This window comes from Rattus norvegicus, chromosome 3 (genome assembly GCF_021556685.1).
Source record: "Rattus norvegicus strain SHRSP/BbbUtx chromosome 3, alternate assembly SHRSP_T2T, whole genome shotgun sequence".
Classification (NCBI taxonomy): Eukaryota; Metazoa; Chordata; class Mammalia; order Rodentia; family Muridae; genus Rattus; species Rattus norvegicus.
The window spans coordinates 146,410,444-146,428,649 of NC_141536.1; the positions used below are offsets into that span (position 1 = coordinate 146,410,444).

At 45.5% G+C, this 18,206-nt stretch overlaps 1 pseudogene; it reads left to right on the forward strand.

Annotated features, from left to right (window-relative positions):
• The first annotated feature begins 5,689 nt into the window (after positions 1 to 5,689).
• Positions 5,690 to 10,537, forward strand: LOC134486329 (large ribosomal subunit protein eL8-like; annotated as a pseudogene).
• The last annotated feature ends 7,669 nt before the right edge of the window (positions 10,538 to 18,206 follow it).

Consider the following 18,206-nt stretch of genomic DNA (forward strand, 5'->3'; position numbering starts at 1 on the left):
AAAACCGGGCACTCTGCGAGTGCTTGGGAAATTATGGCTTCTATTTACATATTACTGTGATTCTTTAAGTGAAAGCGATAGAGAGCTGGGCACAGCTGATGGTGGCAGCTAGGGAAAATTGAGATAATGAGGCTGGGAGACACGTTTCTAAGGTGGTGCCCAGGCTGGTCCTAAAGGTTCAAAACAGCCCCAACATTCCCTACGTGGTTGCAAGCCATTTCCCTCTTTGTGCCCAACACAGGAGTAGCCATGGACTGAGGAGATGGCCTAGGTAGTAAGACCTGAGTTTGATCCCCAGAACCAACATTTTTAAAAACATAGACCAGATCAGGCATAACGCCAAGGCTGGGGAGGTGGAGACAGCAGGATTCCCGAGCTTCTGACCAGGCAGCTAGGCCTAATCTGTAGAGTCCGGTCCAATGGAAAGACCCTGCCAGCTGAGGAAGGACACTGAGATGCCGGCTTCCACGTGTATGCACTTGCATATGCATATGGTGTCCCACATATCTGTACATGCATATGCACGTGCAACAGACAAGAACCTGGAAATTAAGTATGGTGGAATATGCCTGGATCCTCAGCCACTCTAGCTGCTGAGGCAGGAGGATTGCTTGAACCCAAGAATGTTTTTTTTTCAAGACAGGGTTTCTCTATGTAGCTCTGACCGTTCTGGAACTCATCTTGTAGATCAGGTTGGCCTTGAACTCACATATCAGCCTGCCTCTGCCTCCCAAGTGCTGGGTTTAAAGGCGTGTGGTACCACTGCCTAGCATCATCCTGCTCTCTTATAGAACCCAGGACCACCATCCCAGAGATGGCACCACCCACAATGGGCTGGGCCCTCCTTCATCAATCACTAATTAAGAAAATGCTTTACAGGGGGCTGAAGAAATGGCTCAGTGGTTAAGAGCACTGACTGGGGGTTGGGGATTTAGCTCAGTGGTAGAGCGCTTGCCTAGCAAGCGCAAGGCCCTGGGTTCGGTCCTCAGCTCCAAAAAAAAAAGCACTGACTGCTCTTCCAGAGGTCCTGAGTTCAATTCCCAGCAACGTCACGGTGGCTCACAACCATCTATCTGTAATTGGATCTGATGCCCTCTTCTGGTGTGTCTGAAATAAATAAATCTTTAAAAAAAAGAAAGCTGGTGAAATCAGGAATTCAAGGCTGGAAACATACACACACACCACAAAAAGAACCCCAGTATGGGGTTTGTTCTAAATTATTGGCCTTCAGAGACCACAGGCATCTATCTGTAGCCACCCTAGGGTAACCATTCTTCAGTATAGTTCCCATGCAGTTTCCATTGTTGTAGGCAATTCCATTGTTGGACAGAGAATGATTTAGTCAGAGGGTTCCTAAAGGCTGGTCACTGGAGTCTCCTGCCTCCAGTCCCAAGGTCGTGTGGATTGTTCCACTGGCAAGCCAGAGCACAGGCAGAGCACTTCTGTAAGATGTCTCTATACCCTAGAATTGCAGGGTCAAAGCGCTGACTCTGGTTTAATTCTCATTAATTACTTTCCATGGTAGTGGGAGCAATTTACACTGCTATAAATTCTGTGCCTGGCCCTTCACCCCTCTCTCCACAACCTTAGAATCAAAGGCATTGATTTCCATAGTCCTCGCCCTTCATGGACCCAGCAACTCTTTGCTGGTCTAACAGCCCCCTGCTCTCCCTCCCTGGGGTCTGACAGCTCAGTCTGGGCTGTCTCTCTATTGGCTGGGTCTCCGTCCATCATTCTGTTGACGTGCGGCATCTTCTGTGAAGTGAATTTCAATTTGGTTTTGTTTTTCCTTTTGACATTTTGTTTGACAAGTATTTTTTATAGCTAAGTGGTTTTAGTGTCTCTGTTACGTTACCATTTCTGAGTTATCTTTCATTATATAAACATAAATCGGAGGCTCTGGGAACTGAAATTGTCTTAAGGTATGGGGTCGCTTTTTAATCTTTCTCGACTGTCAGCAGCATCTCCAGTACTCCCCTCCCCCACTGGTCCAAGAGGCCATCAGCACTGAGCTCTGGTCCCACATCCATGGTCACTTCCCTCGCCTTCTTTCCCTCCTTCAACTCCTCTATGATGGGTCAGTGTCACACCGTTTTAATTGTTAGTTTTGTGACACCTTTCAATGTGTTCTGCGACTTTCTACCCCCCTCTCTGTGTAGTGTTTTGTCTCTTTTTTTTTTTTTTTTTTTTTGAGACAGGATCTCTCTACATAACCCCGGTCCGGTAGGCCTAAAACTCACTTTTAGACCAGGCTAGCTGCAAACTCACACTGATCTTCATGCCTCTGCTCCCCAGGTTCTGGTGTGGAAGGCATGCGCCACTGTGCACCTGGCCCAAGTGTAACATTTTTGTCTCCAGAACTTCGTGCTTTGCTGATTCAGAACTAGAATCATCGAGTCAGAAAGTCTTCTCTCCGCACGCCCAAGGCTCTGCATCCAATCTCCGGCTCAGACAAAATTCAATTGTTATTTTAGCTGGCGTCTTAGTTACTGTTCTATTCTATTGCTGTGAAGAGACACCGTGACCAAAGCCACTTATTTAAAAAAAGCATTTAATTAGGGGCTTGCTTACAGTTCCAGATGGTGAGTCCATGACCGTCATGGCTGGGAGCGTGGCAGCAAGCAGACATGGAGCTGGAGCAGTGGCTGAGAGCTCAGGTCTGATCCACAAGCAGGAGAAAGGGGGAGGGGAGAAAGGAGAGAGGTGGAGAAACACACACACGCACACACAAACACACACACACACACACACACACACACACGGCGGTGAGGGAGAGAGGGAGAGAGGGAGAGAGAGAGAGAGAGAGAGAGAGACTTTTTAAACCTCAAAGCCCACCCCTACTGACACACCTCCTCTAACAAGGCCACGCCTACCAATCCTTCCCAAAATATTTCTTCTAACTGGGGACCAAGCATCCAAATATGCGAGCCTATGGAGGCCATTCTCATCAAACCACCACGGTTGGGATTATGTCAAAATCATAAATTAGAGTATCGAATGCTTACGTAGCCATGTCTATATGTGCCTCAACATTCCCTTCCTGTTTTAGGCCTCTTTTCTGTGTCTCTCCAAAAAACTGTTTTGGGAATATGATGACTAGAGAGTGAAAATATGTGTGCTACTCATGTGGATTGCTATAGATAATAATGTGAAATGTAGAAAAATGCCAACTGGAGAATCAAGGTGGTAGGTATAAGGGTGTGTTCTGTACCATTAGATCAACTTTTATGCTTATTAAAACTTTATTATTATCATTATTATTATTATTATTATTATTATTATTATTATTATTTGGTGCTGAGCGTATTAAGGATCAAATCTAGGGCTCTGACATACTAGGTAAATGTTCCAGTGCTGAACTACATCCTCAGTTCTGGACATTCAATAATAAGATCTTGAGGGAGATGCTGGAGATGGCTCAGCAGCTAAGAGCATTCGCTGCTCTTCCAGAGGACCTGAGCTCAGTTCCCAGCACCCACACTGGGCAATTTGTAATCTTCTTTAACATCAAGTGCATGGGATCGAACAGCTTCCAGTCTTCCCTGGCCCTGAACTCATGTACATATGATTTATGAGCCTTTCTTTTTAAATTGATTTAACTTATTTTGTTTCTGAGAGTGTTTTTCCTGAATGCATATATATGCACTCTGTGTGTGTGTGTGTGTGTGTGTGTGTGTGTGCGTGCGTGCGTGTGCGCGCGCGCATACATGTACATGTCTGCCTGGTGACTTAGGTGTCAGAAAGAGCATCAGATTCACTGTAACTGGAATTATGGGCTGTGAGCCACCATGTAGAGGCCGGGAAACAAACTCCAGTCCTTGAAAACAAAAAACAATAAAACAAAAATAAAATAAAATGGAAAACCAGCCAGTGCTCTTAAGTGCTGAGCCATCTCTCCAGACCCTACATACACAGACAATTTAAAAATCCTTCTGATCTGGGTGGTGGCTAGCACACACTGGTAATCCCAGCACTTGGGAGGCAGACAGATCTCTATGAGTTTGAAGCCAGCTTGGTGTACAGAGCAAGTTCCAGGACAGCCAGGGCTACATAGAAAAACTCTGCTTCAAGAAACTAAATATACATACATACATACATACATACATACATACATACATACATACATACGTACATACGGAGATGCTGAGAGAAGAGAGAACATTTAGCCTAGCACAGTGGGCAAATGTTCGTCCTCCTGGCCACTTGGGAGGCTGAAGCAGAAGGATTGCTTGAGAAGGAGTTTGAGATCAGCATAGGCAACAACCTCGTCCCACAGTAAAGGTATTGCCTTTCTATAGTCTGTGCGTAGGTTTTAATGAGTCGGCTCCCACTCGTCTTGCTGTTACCATTGCAGTAAAAATTCTTTCTCATCTTCTAATGTATAGCTCTTTGTAATACCAGCTTCTGTAGTTTCTATTTCTTTGGTGCTAGGGTTTGAATCTAAAGTGTCCTGCCTGTGAAACGCTCGCTCCATCACTGAGCTACACTCCCAATCTGTTTTCTATTATTATTTTTCGCTTTTGTACCCAGACGTCGTATTGAATTTTTAATATTGGCAGGGTTTTCTCACTTGGTGTCCTCACTCACCTCCCAGCCATGTAAATGACAATTAAATTTCTTTCCAACCTATATGCTTCTTAATCTTTTCTCTTCTCTAATTGCATTGGCCAGTGTCTTCTGCAAAATGAGAGGGCCGGTAGAGTGTTTTTTTGGGGTGGGGTCGCAAGTGTGCAACTCTTCCTTTTCCTCCCAAGGGCTGGGATTTAAGGTCTATATCACCAGGCTTGGCTTTATTGTGCTTTTAACTTTAATGTGAATGCTTAATTCCCCCCCCCCCAGCACTGTCCCATGTCCTGTAACTATCATAATCACTGTTCTATTGTGAAGAGACACCATGACCAAGGCAACTCTTATAAAATAAGGAACTTAACTAGGGGCTTGCTTACAGTCCATTATCATCATGGCGAGGAGCATGGCTGTACATAGGCACACATGATTCTGGAGAAGTAGCTGAGAGCTACATCCTTATCCACAGGCAATAGGAAGAAAGCCTGGGCCTGATGTGGACTTTTGAAATCTCAAAGCACAGCAACACACCTCCTCCAACAAGGCCACACCTCCTCCAACAAGGCCACACCTCCTCCAACAAGGCCACACCTCTTCCAACAAGGCCACACCTCCTCAAACAAGGCCACACCTCCCAATCCTTCTAATCCTTTCAAACAGTTCCACTCCTGCAGAATGTTTTAGGCAAAGCTTCTAAATCCTTTTATTAGTGCTGTCTCAGGCACATGTCCCAGGGACATGCCCCACCCTACCCCCCAATATCCAAAAGGAAAACAATTCCAGAGTTATGCTGAGTAGCTTTTGCTAGTCATCTCCAGGTATAACTCTGGTAGCCAACAAGATAGGAATAGATTCAAATCCAAACTCTGTCACCTTTGAGGTATGTGATGTTGGGTCCACCTCCTCTCCCTGAAACACTAAGTATTCTCAGAGAATTTATGTAGGCACTGAAGTTGCCATGGTCCAGTGAGGCTATTCTCATTGTCAACCATAGGACGGTGACAGGGTTGGGCCTGGGAATCTGCGTTGCTACCCTACCTCTCTACCCGACTATCCAACTACCCATTTGAGCAGACAGACAAATCGAGAGTCTTCGTGATTTCTGATTAGCGGGAGAGAAAGGATGGAGCTCAGATGCCAGCTGCTTGTAAAGGGTAAGTATTACATCTGCACCTGAAACATAGATCAATATTTGAAGAAAACCAATCAGGGCGCAAGAGTAAATAAAGTGGGGGAGAGGAAGGAATGCCGTGGTTGGCAAGGATCCTAGGCTGCGCACCATCTGGTGCCTGAGTCCCCTTGACAACATCTCTTTCCCATGTGCTAAGCCATGCTCTCCCTGCAGAGGCCCTTGCTGTCATGGCTGAGGCAGACCCTCAGTCATGGATGTCCGCCTACGCCTCCTCCAGCTGCCCCCACTCTCTCTCTAATCTTACTGGGTTTTTTTTTTTTCTTCTTTTCTTGATTTAGTCCTGATTTGGTTTCATTTTCTACACTCCTTTTAGACCATTTGTCTCAGAAAAAGACTTGTCTAGTCTCAGCACGTAGGTCTTGATTAGGCTGCAGGGCGTGGGGCGGGTGTCCCCCCCCCCGGCGGGTGTCCCCCCCCTCCCCAGCAGGAGGGGTTGTATCACAGGATTGTATCGCCTGGCATACACCAGACAAGCACTTGACCTCTGAGCTGCTATTCCCACACTTTTTTCTATTTGAAACATGGTCTTACTAAGTTGGCCCAGTTGGGCTTCAACTCCACAGATGGGGCAGGTCTTGAACCTGTGGACACTGACTCAGCTTGCCTACTAGCTGGGACCACAGGCCTGTGCCCCATGGCCTGGCTCAGTCAGGAGCTCTTGCTATGAAGTCTGAGTGCTTTGGGGCTAGAACACAGGGTTTGCACACGGGAGTGGGGAAGCCTTACACGTCTGTTCTCACCAACCTTGTATAAAACTCAGCATCTCCTTCTCCCCAGAACAAAAGGAAGGCATGTTAGCTGTCACCGTCAAGTCACCAGCTTGCGACTTTGTCACTATGGGAACTGCAGAGAGACCTCGTACCATCCTGAAGTGCTTTCTGCGGGTGGTCCAGAACACTGCGTGCGTGTACTGCAGCTTTAAAACTGGTTGTTATCAGGCTAGCTGCTGGATTCCACTCTTCATGGCACTAGTAAAGAAGGAGGCCTTGTGTCTTGGATGGGAAATGTCCCTCCCGGTCATATGTTTGGGCAGTTGGTCCTCAGCGGGAGGCACCATTTGAGAAGGTTGTGTGAACCTTTGGGAAATAGAGATTTGCCGGATGTACTAGACAGTTTTATATCAACTTGACACAGGCCTCCATCAGATTGGGCTGTAGGCAAGCCTGTAGGTATTTTCTAAATTAGTGACTGATATGGGAGGGTGGGCCCAGCTCCTTCTGGGTGGGGCCATCCCTGAGCTGGTTGTGCTGAGTTCTATAAGAGAGCAGGTGCTGGAGAGATGGCTCAGCAGTTAAGAGCACCGACTGCTCTTCCAGAGGTCATGAGTTCAATTCCCAGCGACCACATGGTGGCTTCACAACCATCTGTAATGGGATCTGATGCCCTCTTCTGGTGACAGCAACAGTGTACTCACATATATTAAATAAATAAATAAATAAATAAATAAATAAATAAATAAATAAATAAATCTTTCAGCAGAGGATCCCTGGGTCTGGGTTCAGTCAGAGAAGATGCACCTAACCCTCAAGAGACTGGAGACTCCAGGGAGTTAGAAGTCTGATGGGATGGGTGGGGACATCCTCGTAGAGACCGGGGTTGGGGGAAGTGGGAGGCAGGGAGGAGGTATGGGATGTGGAACAGTCAGAGGGTAGACCAGGAAGGGAATAAAATCTTGATTGTAAAATTAATTGATTGATTGATTGATTGATTGATTGATTAAAAGAAAAAGAAAACTGGAAAACTGGCTGAGCAAGTCATGAGCAGCAAGCCAGTAAGCAGCAACCCCTTCATAGCCTCTGCATCAGCTCCTGCCTCCTGCCATTTGAGTTCCTGTCCTGACTTCCTTCTACAATGGACAATTGTGGAAATATGAGTCAAATAAAACCTTTCCTTCCCAGTTTGCGTCAGCCATAGCAATCAAAACCCTCACCAAAGACACTGGAGGAAGTGGGTCACTGGGGGTGGGCCTTCAGGCTTTTTCAGACCAATCCCACTCCTGTCCCATTTCTCTGCTTCCTGAATGTGGATGTCATGTGATCAGCCAGTCTCCTGCTCCTCTCACAATGCCTTCCTGCCTCCTGCTATGTCTTTCATGCCTTGGAAATGTAAGAAAAAGTAAACCACCCTTAGTTTCCTTTTCAGGGTGCCTTATCACATAACAAGCAAGTAACTAAGACAGATATGTAGGGCCTGAAGGGGTGGCTCGGTGGTATTGTATTTACCAAGCATGTGTGAGAGCTTGGGTTCCATCCCTTAATCCTTTGGCACCAAAAACAAAACAAAACAAAACAAAACAAAAAAACAAAAAAAAAAAAAACCAACAGCATATCTATTTCTATACCATACTTTAAAAAGATATTTTTAGACATGCATTTCAGTATAATGGGTTTTCTTTTGCCATTTTAAAAAATAATTAAAAAGTATTCTGATATAGCTGTAGCCTCATCATACTACCGGATGGTCTGCAGTGTGTGTGTGTGTGTGTGTGTGTGTGTGTGTGTGTGTGAGAGAGAGAGAGAGAGAGAGAGAGAGAGAGAGAGAGAGAGAGAGAGAGAGAGACCTGGTCTTTGACAATCTTCACATTCCGTTATCCTTCCCAAAGACTGGCTTATACTGTGTTCCATGACCTGGTGAGATGAGAAAGAGAACACTGATTCCTCATGGGAAAGTTGCATTTTTGTTTTGTTTTGGTTTTTTTTTTTTTTTTTTTTTTTGCTTGGTTTGGCTTTTTAACTCTTGAAAGGAGGCAGAAGACAACATTCTTCCTTCCTTTGCTTGATGTCTGAGCACTGCAGGCTACAATTTCTCCCTGCATTGAGTATCCTCTAGGAGAGCAGCCGAGCCACTTGACAGGCAGAAATGGTTGATGGGAAACCCCTATGTCTTTAAGGATTTGAGGAGCTGGTGGCTTAGCCAGACACAGAAGCAACTTTTCTCTAGACTCCCGTTGCCGTCAGGAAATACCTTATAGTCAAGGCCATTTAGATCAGCTGTCTGTTACATGTAGCCAAGAGAACCTTCTAGAGTCTACTCTAGGGTTTTGGCTAGACTCTTCCCCTTCCCCTTCCCCTTCCCCTTCCCCTTCCCCTTCCCCTTCCCCTTCCCCTTCCCCTTCCCCTTTCTCCTCTTCCTCCTCCTCCTTCTCTTTCTCCTTCTCCTCCTCCTCCTTCTTCTTTCTTCTTTCTTCCTCTTCCTGCTCCTTCTCCTCCTCCTCCTCCTCTTCCTTTCCCTCTTCCTCTCCTTGTTCTTTTTCTTCTTTGTGTGTGTTTACTTATTTTATGTATTTCTGAGTGTTTTCCCCTGTGTATATGTATGTGAGTAACAGGAAACAGGCATGGCTGGTGCCCACTGAGGTCTAAAGAAGTTATCAAATCCTCTGAAACTGGAATGTATCAGTCAAGATTGTCTAGAGACATTGAAGTTATAGAGTGAATATATGTGGGATTTATTAGAATGACTTACACACTGTGGTCCAGTTAATCCAACCCTGGCTGCCTACCAACTGATGGTCTAAGAATCCTTGCTGTTGGGCTGGGGATTTAGCTCAGTGGTAGAGCGCTTACCTAGGAAGCGCAAGGCCCTGGGTTCGGTCCCCAGCTCAGTCCGTGAGGCTGGCTTCCTCAGCTGGTCTTCACTATACACCCAAAGAAGTAGGCTTTAATGCCGGTGAAGGAATGGACCTGCCAGTGAGGGCAAGAGCAAGCAGTCGGGGAGAGCAAGCTTCCTTCCTCCTTGTCCTCTGCATATGCTATCACAGAAGGCGTGGCCCAGATTCAAAGTGGCTATCCTCACTTCATGTGATTTAATTAAGAAAAACATCCCTCAGGGGTTGGGGATTTAGTTCAGTGGTAGAGCGCTTGCCTAGCAAGTGCAAGGCCCTGGGTTCGGTCCCCAGCTCCGAAAAAAAGAAAAAGAAAAAGAAAAAAAAGAAAAAAGAAAAACACATCCCTCGCCCTCTCTCTCTCCTCCAGACGAGCAAGATGCCCAAAGGAAAGAAAAGGCCAAGGGAAAGAAGGTTGCCCCGGTCCCCACCGTCATCAAGAAACAGGAGGCAAAAAAGGTGGTCAATCCTTTGTTTGAGAAAAGGCCCAAGAACTTTGGCATTGGGCAGGACATCCAGGCCAAAAGAGATCTCATACGCTTCATCAAATGGCCCCGCTACATCAGGCTGCAGTGGCAAAGAGCCATCTTCTATAAGCGGTTCAAAGTACCTCCTGCCATCAACCAGTTCACCCAGGCCCTGGACAGGCAAACATCGACTCAATTGCTTAAGCTGGCCCACAAGTTCAGGCCAGAGACAAAGCAGGAGAAGAAGCAAAGGCTGCTGGCTGGTGCTGAGAAGAAAGCTGCTGGCAAAGGGGATGTCCCAACTAAGAGACCACCTGTCCTCTGAGCAGGAATCAATAAGTCACCACCTTGGTGGAGAACAAGAAGGCTCAGCTGGTGGTGATTGCCCATGATGTGGACCCCATTGAGCTGGTGGTTTTCCTGTCTACCCTGTATCAAAAGATGGGGGTGTCCTACTGCATCTTAAAGGGAAAGGCCAGGCTGGGGCACCTGGTCCACAGGAAGACGTGCACCACTGTTGCCTTCACACAGGTTAACTCAGAAGACAAGGGTGCTCTGGCTAAGCTGTGGAAGCTATTAGGACCTTATAATAACAGATACGATGAGATCTGCCGCCACTGGGGAGGCAACTTCCTGGGTCCTAAGTCTGTGGCTCACATTGCCAAGCTGGAAAAGGCAAAGGCTAAAGAACTCGCCACTAAACTGGGTTAAATGTACGCTAAGTTTTCTGTGCATAAATATAATTACAAAATTTAAAAAGAAAGAAAGAAAAGAAAAACATTTCTCACAGGTCTACCCAGCCACTTGGGTTTCGATTACTTCCAGATGTAATCAAGTTGACAACCAAGAATACCCGTCACATGGTGTTATGGATGGGTATGAGCCACGTGGGTGCTGAGAACCAAACCTGGATTCTCTGCAAGAGCAACATGCGCTGTGAAACACTGAGCCATCTCTTCAGCCCAGAGACGCCATGTTGATTGTGACCGTCTCTTTGCCCAGTTGACCCTGGTATATATTCCAAGCAGGAAACAGGGTCATTAAGAAAGTCAGCTGAGGGTCTCAGCTCCTAGTTCTAGATGAGTCTGAGACCCATGCCTAGTTGGTGTTTGACATATTCATGGCTTACAGGAAGCCCAGGGACATTCTGATTGGTCAGGGCTCACCCTTGTCTACCTGAGCATGCAAACCCCGCCCTCCCACCGTAGGATGTGAGCTTGTTACGTCACCTGCAGTCTTTCACTGACACAGCCCAGCGTACAGTCCCGGATTGTCTCCCTGTCCTTGGTCTCTCAGTACTGCCTTGGCCACGCTGCTGTTCTAAGTCACCCACCACATTACTCTCCCCACATATGATCCTTGCTATTTCTGTGGTGAAAGAGAAACCAGCCAGCCCTTCTGTCATTTAGATTAGTCTGATCTCTCTTCCAATGAACTCAGTAGACCTGGTTTGAAACCTTGATCCCTCCCTACTGTGTGTCAAGCTAGGTCACTGGTTCTCAAATTACAGCATGTGTCAGAATCATGCTAACACTGGTGAACAGTAGCTTGTTAAAATGCAAATTACTGGGCTCCATCCAGCAGGATTGGAGCAGGTCATAAAAATTTGCATTTCCTAAAAAAAAAAAAAAAAAGAAAGAAAACCTGTTGCAGCTGCTGATCCTGGTGCTGGCTGTGACTGTCACCTTTTCAGAATCAGTGGTCTTGGGTCTAGGGTGGTGACACATGTGTGTACACACTCAGCTTCTAAACCTGCAATCACAACTTGAGGTAAGCTGAGTTATGGCTGCCCTTAACTTTGACAGTATGTTCCTATTACCACAGACAGTTCTCATACCGTCCAACCGTATCTCAACCAGAACTCTAAATCCCGTTTCCGCTCCGTGGCTCCTGAGCTCTCTTCCTGTTCTGTAAGTGGGAAGCACAAGCGGGCTTACTGCATGCTGAGCGTCTCTGTGACGGACGCCATTTAATCAGCATTGAGAGACTGATAGTCAGAGGAATAGAAGTAAGGTGAGGAAGGGCTGGGAGGACGGTTCAGTGGCAGTGCTCGCCATGCAAGCAGGACCACCTGATTCTGGATCCCAGCACCTAGGAAAAGCTGTATGTGGAGTCTCAGTGCTTATATGGTCAGATGGCAGGCAGTGGCAGGAAGCTTGGCATCCAGCTAGGCTGGTCACAGCTGGCAAACAACAAACAAGAGGAAGGTAAGAAGAACTCACACTCAAGGTTGTTCTCTGATTTACACACATGTACATGCATCCATGCATTATATATGCGAACATGCGCACACACACACACAAGATATATAAAGACAAGGATATATATATATATATGATGCCAGATGCCTTAGGGGATAAGGGAACTTGCTGACAAGCTTGGTGATCTGAGTTCGAATCCTCAAACCCACATAGTAGGAGAGCACTGACTCCTGCAAGTTGTCTGATGCCTTCCACACGCATGCTGTGTCTATGTGTGTAATGACTGGTAGGACCTTATCAAGGTCACACAGTCAGTAAATAATTACAGACCTAGGGTTTGGGTCTGGTTCACAGCACTCTTGCTAGGAGGCTCAGGACCGCCTGCAGACTCTTCTCTCTCACGACTGCAAGGTCACTGCACGTGTTTTTGCCTCACACCCTGGGGTTCTGAGGCCACTTTCCCCTGTCCTTCACCGTGACCGTGTAGGCGGCTTTGCTCCTTAGCTGCAGAGGTGTCTGAAAGCGTTAACTGTGGGCAGGTTTTAATATAGGCCTTTTCCTAGGCTGTGTCTATATAAATGTTCCAATTTAATATGCAAATGCACTGCTGGTGATTTCGGGTGCCCTGGGCCTGTATTGTTCCAGCTGCTGTTATGTTGATTTAGTCTGTAGCTTGATGGTTAATAATTTAGTAAGCAACCTTATTTTTTAATCTCCTTGGTCCTCGAATCTCATCCTTCTCCACATTAAGGGACTCAGGGCTGCGTGAAGTTTTGTTTTAATGAACAAACAATTCTTGGATAAGAACTCTATCCAAATGCTAGGGAGCTATTCAGTTCTGGGTCTGCCACCGTCATTCTGGGATTGTTTCTTTTACTGTGAATATATTGACTTACTTTAACCCAAGGTCTGCTTTCTGTTATATAATCTTCTTTGCCTGATATTATCATAGGTATATACATGTGTGTGTGTGTGTGTGTGTGTGTGTGTGTGTGTGTGTGTGTGTGTGTGAGAGAGAGAGAGAGAGAGAGAGAGAGAGAGAGAGAGAGAGAGAGAGAGTCTCTATGTAGCCCTGGCTGACTTACAACTCCATGCAGACCTTTGCCTGGCTATCTTCTCTGCCTGTTTTCAACATTGGCTCTGTCAGAATGTTGGGTATAATTTTTTTAAGATTTATTTTATTCATATGAGTACACTGTTGCTGTCTTCAGACACACCAGAAGAGGGGATCAGTTCTCATTACAGATGGTTGTGAGCCACCATGTGGTTGCGGGGGATTGAACTCAGGACCTCTGGAAGAGCAGTCGGGTGCTCTTAACCGCTGAGCCATCTCTCCAGCCCTGTTGGGTATAATTTATAGGAAATTTTTAGCTAGATTCTGAGTTCTTAAGAAAACTTGCACCAGGCAGTGGTGGTGTACGCCTTTCATTCCAGCACTTAGGAGGCAGAGGCAGGTGAATCTCTGAGTTCAAGGCCAGCCTGGTCTACAGAACAAGTTGCAGGCAAGCAAGGGCAACACAGAGAAACCCTGTCTCAAAACAAATAAGAAACAACAAATAAGGTGGATGTAGTGGCATACACCTCCAAACCTCTAATTCCTGCACTTGGGAGGCAGAGGTAGGCTGATACCTGTAAGTTCAAGGCCAGCCTGGTCTACATAGTAAGTTGCGGGACAGCCAGAGCTACATACATAGTGAGACCCTGGTTTGTTTGTTTGTTTGTTTGTTTGTTTGTTTTTAAAACCAACACCAAGAAAGACTTCTTATTATTTATGTGCATGTGTATGTGCTGGCATGTTAGTATGTGCATGTGTATTCATGTGTCTTTGGAGGCCATAAGGGGGCATTGAATCCTCTGGATCTGAAGTTTTAGGCAATTATGAGCCACCTAGTGTGGGTTCTAGGAACCAAATTCCAAGTCTGTGCAAGAACAGCAAGGGGTCTTAAGCACTAAGCTATATCTCTAGACACTCCTTTTAAAGAAAAACTATTATTATTATTATTATTACTACTACTACCACTATCGTCGTCGTCGTCGTCATCATCATCATCATCATCATCATCATCATCATTATTTTATGTGCACAGCTGTTTTGCCTCTGTGTCTTTTGTGGCCTGCTCCCCATGGAGAGCAGAATAGGGTGTTGCATCCCCTGAAACCAGAGTTATAAATTGTTGTGAGCCATCATGTAGATAGCCTCTGAAAGAACGGCTAGTGCTCTTCACTCTGAGCCATGTGTCCAGTTTGCTTACTTTGACACAGTTGTTGTGGTGGCTTGTATATGCTTAGCCCAGAGAGTGGCACTTTTAGAAGGTGTGGCCTTGTTGGAATAGGTGTGTCACTGTGGGTGTGGCTTAAGACCCTTATCCTAACTGCCTGGAAGTCAGTCTTCTCCTAGCAGCCTTCAGATGAAGATGTAGAACCCTCAGCTCCTCCTGCACCATGCCTGCCTGGATGTTGCCATGTTCCCACCTTTATGATAATGGACTGAACCTCTGAACCTGTAAGTTAGCCCTGATTAAATGTTGTCCTTACAGGAGTTACCTTGGTCATGGTGTCTGTTCATAGCAGTAAAAACCTAAGACAGTTGCTTAAGTATAAATTTTTCTTTTTTTTTTCTTTTTTTCAGAGCTGGGGATAGAACCCAGGGCCTTGCGCTTGCTAGGCAAGTGCTCTACCGCTGAGCTAAATTCCCAAGGAGTTAAGGCCTGAGGGCTGTGAGCAATCACCTTGCGGTGTGTGTTCCCTTCTTTTTTCTTTTTTTTTTTTTTAAAGATTTATTTATATGAGTGCACTGCTACTTTCTTCAAACACACCAACCAGAAGAGGGCATCAGATCCCATTACAGATGGTTGTGAGCCACCATGTGGTTGCTGGGAATTGAACTCAGAACCTCTGGAAGAGCAATCAGTGCTCTTAACCGCTGAGCCATCTCACCAGCCCGGTATAAATTTTTCTAACAGTGTATTATTTCTGCAGAAGAGACAATCTCTTGAATATAATATAACCACTGAATGAAGTGCCCCCCCCAAATCTTCTTCATTACTGTCTAGAACAGTAGTTCTAAACTTTCCTAATGCTTTGACCCTTTAATACAGTACCTCATGACCTGATGACCCCAACCATAAAATCATTTTCATTGCTACTTTATAACTGTAATTTTGCTACTGTTATGAATCACAATGTAAAGGTCCCAGTTGTGTTAGGCAACCCCCATAAAAGGGTCATTCAACCCCAAGGGGGTCACGACCCAAAGGTTGAGAACCACTGGTCTAGAATTTTAGTTTTAACATTTATCATTAAAATATTTAATGTGTTGCCAGGCATGGTGGCACATGACTTTAATGTCAGCACTTGGGAGGGAGGGGCAGGTGGATCTCTGGGTTCAAAGTTAGCATGGTCTACAGAGCAAGTTCTAGGTCAGCTAGGGGTACAGGGAAATCCTGTCTCAATTAATTATTTTTTTCTTTATGTATGACAGGATCATGTAGCTCAGACTTGGCTTGCTGTATAGCTGTGGATGACTTGAAACTCTTCTTTTTGCTTTATTTGTTTGTTTTGTTTCTTTTTGAGATTTTGAGATAGGGTTTCTCTGGGAAGACCTGGCTGTCCTGGAACTCTTTTTGTAGACCAGGCTGGGCTAGAGCTCACAGAGATTTGCCTGCCTCAGCCTCTGGAGTACCAGAATCAAAGGCGTGTGCCACCACACCTGGCAACTTTGATCTGTTGATCTTCTTGCTTCCAGCTCTCGAGTGTGAGCCAGCACACCCGGCTTATATTGAACTGGAGATGAAGCCAAGGGCATGCTGGTAACGTACTCTGCTTACTGAGCTACATCCACATCCCTAGAATATATATTATTCCGGAATTTAGGGGGAGTGTGTGTCTACAGTGTTCGAGAGCTTGACCTTAATCCCCAGCCTTACACAAGTAAATAAAAAATAAATAACAAAAATTAGATTTCCCAGTGTATTTGGAGACCTTCTGTAATCTTGTCAGTAAAGCCGTGGGTGATGAACTAGTCTACGAGCTGAAAGTGCTTGTAACTAGCTCTCCTTCTTAAAAGTTCAATTAGTAGAGAATGAGTGACTCTCCACACTGGGCATGCTCAGACTATAACTTTCCTGTAGGTCATTCAGTGCTGCCCAGGAAAAAGTTCCTGAGCCTTGTGTGGTGCTGCACATCTGTGATCGCAGCCTTGGGAAACAGAAGCAGAAGGAACTTTGAGGCTTCGAGGTCAGTCAGGGCTGCGTAGTAAGACCCTGTCTCAAAACCCAAGACATCAACAAGGAAACCCCTGCCATCTTTCTTGACACTGCTTCAGAAACTATGTATTTATTTTCTTGTAGTCTTTGAGACTTATGTGTGTGTGTCCACTTATCCTTTATTTTTATCTCTCTGTGACACTTTCTAGGTGAATTCCTCTGGACTTTCAGTTCACTAATTGCTCCTTCAACTGTGTCTAATCGTTGTTGAGTTTGCCCATCTGCGTTTCAACAATCTTGTGTTTTGTCTTTTAGTTTCTCTTTCTTTTTCACGCAGACAGGGAATTACACGTGGTTTGTTTAATAACTTCTTTTTATGGGTCACTTCTTTTACCTTTGCTAGGATCTTAAATCTGTTCTAAAGTAACTTTCAGAATATTTATTATGTATACTTACCACAATTAAATTTATTGTTTGTGTTGAGTTTGTTGGCTTTCGTCTTTTTTTAAAGTTATTTATTTATTTATTTATTTATTTATTTATTTATTTTGTGTATGGGTATATGAGCCTCTGTGCTGCAGCATATATAGAGGTCAGACCTGAAGGAATTGAGAGTCTCAGGGCTTGAACTCTGGTCCTCAGGCTTAGCAGCAAGCACCTTTATCCATGGAGCCTCCTTGCTCACCTGGGTTTCCCTCAGTGTCAGATTCTTTTCATGGCCTTTAGAATCATTTTTGCAACTTGATTCTGAAGAATAGTTCTGTCCATGTTCTCTCTCTGAACTCGGATAAGGCCAGTCCCTCAAGACCCCAGTTCCAAGCCAAGTTTCCTATTAACAGTTCAGGGTTCTTAGCCTCTGGTGAGAATGGACAGGTCACAGCCTGGTGACTAAGTCTGGGTGGCTTGCCTCAGGTTGCCATTGCTCCTGATGGTGACCTACAGTGTGGTTTCCAGCCCCAAGGCCAATTTTATCCCGCTTTGCTCTATAGGACTTGAACTCCTGGTCACTGCTCTCTGTCTGTATCACAGCCTGTCCTAAGCTGGCAAGCTCCATTCGTGTTCTGCCTCAGTTTGTTTTTATTCCAAAGGGAAAAATATCTTGAGTGTGATTTTTTTTTAAATTTAAGATAAAATTAGCAGGACATCGTGGTGCACACCTTTAATCACAGCATTTGGGAGGCAGAAGCAGGTAAATCTGTGAGTTCAAGGCCAGCCTGGTCTACAGAGCTAGCTCTAGGACAGCCAGGGCTACACAAAGAAACCCTGTCTTTGGGCTGGAGAGATGGCTCAGTGGTGAAGAGCACTGACTGCTCTTCCAGAGGTCCTGAGTTCAAATCCCAGCAACCACATGGTGGCTCACAGCCATCTGTAATGGGATCTGACGCCCTCTTCTGGTGTGTTTGAGGACAGAGACAGTGTACTTATATGCCTGAAATAAATAAATAAATCTTAAAAAAAAAAAAAGAAACCCTGTCTTTGATGAAAAAGAAAAAAATCGTTATTTCAGGATATAAGTAGCAGATTAGTTCATGGGTGGATTTTTTTTCCTAACTACTGAAGTATAACTTATATTCGATAAAACCACCAACTGGAGTGCACGCTCCAGTGGAGTTTAATGAGTCCACAGTCATATTGCCATTGCCTCTTTACCCCTGAAAGGTTGGCTTGTTCGTTCCCACTATAGCCCCCTTCGCCAGCCCTGGCCCAGACATCGCTGGTGCCCGCCCTTTAGATCACTTTGCATTTGCCATAATTCCCTGTCAGTGGAACCAGGTCGGATGGGCTCTGTGTGGCTTCTTTCACTGAGCCCCTAGTGAGGGCTACCATACTTCCTGGCTTTGGAATGGTGTTTTGTCACACGAGGATGTGGTCATCCACTCTTTCTCCATAAACACTTGAGTCGTGTCCAGTTTGGACACAATGGACCCACATGGAAGTCCTTGTACGGATCTTTTCATTTCTCTTGGGTGACTA